Consider the following 7,027-nt stretch of genomic DNA (forward strand, 5'->3'; position numbering starts at 1 on the left):
CACAGACTGTGGGACTACAGGACAAAGTCACTATGTAAAGAAGTGGAAGGTCTATCTTCATGCAGCTACCCATCCGATACATTGTTCTGTTGTGATGGCCAGTCACCCATCTTATTCTTGCCACTCAGCATTGACTTTTAACACAACTTGCATCGACTTGTCATTGCTCCCATGTAGTCTGTGCCTTGATGAAGACTCATCCACACTATAAAGTTTCTCACAATACTCCTATTGATGCCTTACTATTAAGGAAAGGTTATAATGCCAAAAACAGCACCCAAGAAGTCTCCAGGCTTTTTCTTAGCTTTGAAAAATTTATTGAGAATCCACCAGCTCCAACTTGGTTTGGAAACATTAGGGAGCTTCTTCTTTCACGACACGGTCTTTTCTGAGTGATCCCACAAAAGCTTTCTTCTTCCCCACAGTCTGGAACCAACCATGGCCAAATTCGGAGGTAGTGTCAATAAACTTCAGGTCTATCTTCTCCAGGGCGTGAGGTTTGGTCTGTACCAGCAGAGACTTTCGCGGGGTGAGAACATGCTTCTTGGTCCCAAGGAAACAGCCTTTCAGCATGATAAAGTCATTGGTCATTTCACCATAGCAGACAAAGCCTCTCAGAGGGTTGATGCTCTTATCAGATGGATCATAATTGGTGGACACATTGTTTTTGATCAGCTTGCCATCCTTGATCTCGTAGCCCTGGCCAATTTTGTATATCTTTTGGTTGATCTCCGTGCGATGGTGGTAGCCCTTCTGACCAGCTGGAGCCATAGAGAAAGCTACATGGGCAGGATGCCAGGCTCCAATACATGCCACCTTATGCAGGGTTTTTCAGGGCAGTTTCTTTGTGCGCCAGTGGCTGGTGACACCTTGGCAACTTTTTCCCTTGGTCGCTCCAATGATGTCAATCATCTCATCCTGCCCAAACACGGTGCACACAGACACCTGCTGCTCCAGTTTCTCTTGGGCCCAGTCCAGTTTCTCAGCTATGCTGCCACCCTTCACCCGGATCTCCATCAGATGATACTTCTTCTGCCTCAGAGGGAGCAGATGCATCTGGGTGTGGGTAATAATGTTGATCCCCTGGCAATACGTCTTCATGTTGTTGGAGTCTTCCTCCAGATGCTGCTTGCCGTCATCATCTTGCCACTTCTTCCAGTACTTGGTGAAGGCCTTCTTCTTGGACTTAGGCCAGTTCTTATAGAATTGCCTCTTACCCTCATCGCTGATGTGCTCAGCAAAGATGGTTCTGAAGCTCCGCAGGCCTCATGGGGTTTGCACATAGACCACAACGCCTACAATGACCGCGAGAGATGTCTCCACAGTGGCGATAGCCTTGACCACTTCCTTCTTATTGGGCCAGGCCTGTCCACCTCTCGAACAATGTGGGTCACGCCTGTCTTGTAGCCCAGAAAGGCCGTCAGGTGGATGGCAGGGTCATCTTTGGGGAAGCTCTTCACCTTTCCTCAGTACCTACTGATTCTCTTTTGAGGCAGGAAGCCCAGAGACCCATGCCTGGGAGTAGAGAACTTCCTACGGAACATGCTGCTGCTGCTGCTGCTGCTGCTGCTGCCCAGGAGAGTCGGGAGGTTCTCCAGGGTTTTCAGTGAGAGCAAGAGATATGATTAAGTTTAAAAACTAAATTACTTTTTTCCCCCTTTTTCCAGCAAAGACAAGTGAAAAAGTGGGGAAGGTAGAGAACTTTAGGGTTCTAGTCCTAGCTCTAATACTATCTACCAAGTTCTTTAGGCCTCGGTTTTCTCATCCGTAAAAGGAGAGGGTTAGACTCAATTGTCTTTAAGGTTGCTTCTAGCTCTAAAATTTTATTGTCTAGAAAGTCGGGGTCTAGACACGTCAAGTAAAGTAGAGAGACAGAGGTGCAGCTGTTATTGAGATATGTCAGTATGGCGAGAATCTGTGATTTTGTTAGTATGAGAACTCTTTCCATTGAGGTTGATTAGAACCCAATTATAATTTAGTAGATATTCTTAGGGAGTTGCCTGAGATTCAGAGAGTTTAAGTGAGTGGCCTCTACTGTCACAATTATGAAAAACTTGAATTTTCAAGACCAGTGGTCTACAAATTCTATAAATAAATCTGATCTAAATTTCTAAATTCTGTTCATTCCCTTTTCCCATCATAGGGACCACTTATTTTTGTCTTGGTATCTCTATTGCCTAGCTTAACACCTGTAACAGAGTAGGCACTTAGCAAATCCTTGTTAACTGGTTGGATGGATTGATTGATTGATGTATAAACAGGGACAAAAGTATCAATTACTTAAGGTACTTTGGTAAAAAAGATATGTTTACAACAGCAAAAATATATTGCCATTAAACTAAATAAAATTTAAGTTACCAGTATCCCTCTAAAGCACCCAAACTTTCTTAGACTGTACGAATGTTAGTAAGACTTGAAATTTTATTAATTCAATTTCAATAAGAGAAGGAAACAAACATTTATTAAGGCCTATTATGTGCTAGAACTGTGCTAAGCCCTATGCAAATATGTCTCATTTGCTAAATACTTGTTCGCTTTCCCCTTCTCTTCCCTTTCTTTTTAAATGAATGAATGGATCATTTATTAAACTATCTTTTGTTGTTGAATTGTTTCAGTCATGTCCAACTCTTCATGACCCCATTTGGGGTTTTCTTGCAAAAATACTGGCGTGGTTTGCCATTTCCTTCTCCAGCTCATTTTACAAATGATGAAACTGAGGCAAAGAGGGTTAAGTGACTTGCCCAGGGTCACTCAAATCTGAGGCCAGATTTGAACTCAGGAAGATGAGTCTTCCTGACTCCAGGCCAGGCACTCTATCACACCTAGCTGCCCATTATGCTGTTAAGTGTTTCACTATGAGCAAAGCACGGTGCTAAATGCTAGGGATACAAACAAGACAGTTTCTCCTCTCACGTAGCTTGTATTTCAGTGGGGGAGACAGCACACATAGAAGGTTTCAGCTGCAAGTCACATAGAAAGGTCCCATGGTTCTTAGGTCCCTTCCCTTTTAATAAGAGAAAACAACACCTAAATTATGTGATTGGCTTCCCTCTGCTTCATAACCAGACATGGATCTTCGACTATCAGAGCTGGTAAGACCTCAGAGACCACATTAGTTCACCTGTTCATTTTACAGGTGAAGAAACCATAGCCCAAATAGACAAAGGGACTCATCAAAGGTGACACACACAGATTTGCCTCAGAGGCCAGACTTATCATGGTGCAGGAAAAAGAGGGTGAAATTTGAGCCAGATTCAAGTTTCCATTCTGTTACTTCCTACCTACTATTCCACCTGTCTAGACCTGATTTTCCTGCATATAAAATGGGGAGTGAGACTAAATAACTTCTAAAGTCCCTTCTGGCCCTAAATCTAAAATCCTCTGGATCTGAGTCTCTTAACTCTGACGTCATTTTGCCCTATTCTTTGGAGACTGGGCATGAATCTTAACGAAGACTTTATTGATGAGTTCATTGCATATGATGTGACATAGTGTCTATATCAGTTTCCTCTTCTTTGAAATGAGAAGGCTGAACCGAGGGATCTTTAAGACCTCTTCTGGATCCAGAATTTTATGAATTTGGCAGGGCTAGGGAGGGGCAGCTAGGCGGCACTGTGGATAGAATGACAGGCCTGGAGTTAAGAAGACCTGGCTTCAAACCCAGCCTCAGACCCTTCCTCACTAGCTGTGTGACCCTGAGCAAGTCACTTAACCTCTGTTTGCCTCCATTCCCTCATCTGTAAAATCCTACCTCCTAGGGTTGTTGTGAGGACCAAATTAGAACATAATCGTAAAGCACTTGGCACAGTGCCTGGTGCATAGGACATCCTATATAAATGTTGGTTATTAGTATTAATTTTAATGATTTGAAGGACTAAGTCAATTCAATTCAACAAGCATTTATCAAGCAAGCATTTACTACGGGCCAGGCTCTATGATAGGGGCTAGCGATATAAACACCAAAAATGAATCAGTCCTTGTTCTCTAGCTTATATTCCACTGGATGCTAATTTGTAATATGTATGTGTGTGTGTGTGTATGTATGTATATATGTGTATATGTGGGTGTGTGTATATATGCATGTATGTATATGTATATGTATGTACATGTATGTATGCATATATGTGCCTGTTATGTGTGCATGTGCATTCATTTCTGTGCATGTAAGTTCTTGGGGAAAATAGTTTCATTTTTGTCAGAGGAAGCTAGGTGGCACAATGAATAGGGCACTGGGACTGGAGTCAGGAAGAATTGAGTTCAAATCTAGCTTCAGGCATTTCCTGGATGCCTTATCCTTATCACGTAACCTCTACCTGCCTCAGTTTCCCCAAATGCAACATGGAGATAATAATAGCACCTATATCTCCCAGGGCTGCTGTGAGTCTCAAATGAGATGATATCTGCAAAGTGTTTAGCACAGTGCCCCGCACATAGTAGGTGCTCAGTAAATATTTGTCCCCTTCTCTCTTTGGAGGGATAGCCTGTGCCTAGCACAGTGTGTGGTACCTTAATACATGTGCTTAATACATCTTGCTGAATGAATGAATGTTACACTAGGAGCATTATTCTATTTCCATCATGGCTATTTTTATCATTTTTGGCATTCTAAAAATATTATTTGGTAGATTCCCCCCTCCCCCACCCCATACACTTTAGTGAAATTCCCAGCCACTTTGTCTATTTCAGCTTCCAGTTTGGAGCTCCAAGTTCTTTTGGGTTTTATCAAATTACACCCTGTAGAAAAGCATACATTTCACAAACAGATGGATTTAATGTGCATGAAAATACATGCCTTTTAAAGAAACCAAATTAGTAGTTCCAGCTCCTACCCACCCCCCAACCCCCCTTCTCCCCTTTATTAAAGACAGAGCTCACTGAAAAATCTCTGCAACGAAGTGAAACTTGACAGGCGTCGTCAGTGAGATGAGATTTGTTCGCATGGAAATGTGACAGGACATGAGAGGAGTCCTCAGCGACACCGTTTCTGCCAATTTCAAATGGAGATTCTGAGGAAGCTAGCCCCCGAATCACAGCTGCGTTTTAAAAAGAGAAAGGGTGGAGGGAAGCGTTGAAATCTCCTAACTTCATGACGTCTTCAGATGATTATTGACAATATACGCTTCATGCCTACACTTCATGCATCTGCTGATCAGAGGCAAGATGGCCTTTCAGTATTCACGCTATAGAATCCAAACTTCTCTGCCATGAAGAAATCCATCCCTAATCCTCCTTACTGAGTGTTGTCTCTCTGAGGAATCCTGGCTGAAGAGAATCCAGTCTCTTCTCCTTCTCCCCCATTAAATCAACTACGGATTCATTCTCCTTTTCTTTTCCAACTATTTTTCTTCCATATTCCTGGAGGTTGCTATGGATAAGTATACCCCTAAAGTTCAAGGTCTGAGGTAGGTTCACACAAACATCTCAAAATCCAAATGTGTAGTGGGAGGTATTCCAACCTGTCAAGTGTTCAAAATTGGGCCAAAAATCTCATGGGAACAGACTTCCTTGTGAGATTTCTGGCACTTTGGCCTCTAATCCTGGCGGGAAATAAAACAGCCTCTGTCAGGCTGGATTTTGGCACTCTTCTCTGCTGGAATCAGGAAGTAGAAAGAAAGAGAGAAGAAGAGGATTGCCAGATATTTTCAGTCCTTAAAAATGGGTGGGCAAGACTGGCTCAAGACAAGGGTGGAGGCTTCGAACAGCTGGAAATCTGGACCAGACTCCTGCTCTCTTTGTTGGTGAATGCCAGTTTCCCAAGCACAGAGAGAGTAGGAACCGTGAGCCTTTGGTCAAGTCCTTTAAGCAGTGTGGGCCTCAGTGGAAAGAGTACTGGCTCTGAGGTGAGGGGGCCTGGGTTCAAATCTTGCCTCCAACACTTCCTGTTTGACTGTGGGCAAGTCACTTAAATTCCAGGGGCCTCCTTTTCTGTTTTTGTACAATGTAGGGGTTGGGTTAGATGGCCTCTGAGGGCCCTTCCAGTTTTAGAACTATGACTCTACAAACAATATGATCTTGACAACCTCAACAGGATGGAAAGGATCCATGCACCTTCAATTTTTTGAGATGTTTATCTAAACCTACCTCAAATCTTGAACTCTGCGGTTTTACTCATCTATAATGATCTCCAGGCATATGGAGGAAGAAAGCATTTAGAAAGTTAAAGAAAACGGATTTTCTTTCTTTTTTTTTAATAGTCGCTTTTCTTTGTTCTCTATAGCCTCTTCTAGCTTGCAACACTGTAGGGACCTAGTCAGAGTGTCCCTTAAGCCCTGTTTATGTGGAACTTCAAATGTTATGAAATACACATGGCTAGCTGTATAATACGGGGTCAAAACATGTTTCAGTATCTCTTTTTTTCTTCAACCCACTCCCCTCTTCTTTTCTTTGCTCCCTTCTCCAGCCCCTCCCCAGCAGTACCAAAAAGGAGACATTACCACTACCACTGGAGGAGATCCTTTGCATGGAGAAGGAACAATGGGATTTGGGTTTAAAAATAATAGAAGGATATAAAAAAAAAACTGGATACCCTCTTACCCAGGGGAACATGTCAGTCAAGAATCCTTGACAATCTCTCCATCGCCCAGCTGCTACAGACTGGTAAACAGTGGCAGCTGGTGCAGGAAGGGCAAGAAGGATGTGCCTGGATTGAAAAAAATAAAATTGGATTTAGTAAGTTACTAGTGACCTTTGAGATAACAGTTTCAGAGAGAATATTTGGGCTGAGTAATAAATTTCTAGGGATTTTAAAGAGAGTAAATGTTTAGGAAGTGGAGGTAATGTGGACAAATTTCAAGAAATTTGGAAGCTAAAGAAAAGTGTAAGCAGGTAAGGCACCACAATGGTATAGAAGGATGGAGGAAAAGTTTTTCTGTAACTGGTGAGATCTGAGCATGTTTGTAGGCAGCTGGGAAGAAGTTAGAAAAGAGAGAGAACAAATAAACATTTTAAGGTGACTTTTAAAGATAAGCCTTAGCCAAAGCAGGACATTTCAAGGAGATGAATACTGTGACTTTAAATTTTGGTCCAC

The 7,027-nt window shown here is 42.5% G+C and overlaps 1 pseudogene; it reads right to left on the minus strand.

The window, feature by feature from the left end:
• Positions 1 to 354: 354 nt before the first annotated feature.
• Positions 355 to 1,544, minus strand: LOC110219123 (large ribosomal subunit protein uL3 pseudogene; annotated as a pseudogene).
• Positions 1,545 to 7,027: the final 5,483 nt, after the last annotated feature.

This window comes from Phascolarctos cinereus, unplaced genomic scaffold, assembly GCF_003287225.1.
Source record: "Phascolarctos cinereus isolate Bilbo 61053 unplaced genomic scaffold, phaCin_HiC Scaffold_4;HRSCAF=312, whole genome shotgun sequence".
Lineage (NCBI taxonomy): Eukaryota > Metazoa > Chordata > Mammalia > Diprotodontia > Phascolarctidae > Phascolarctos > Phascolarctos cinereus.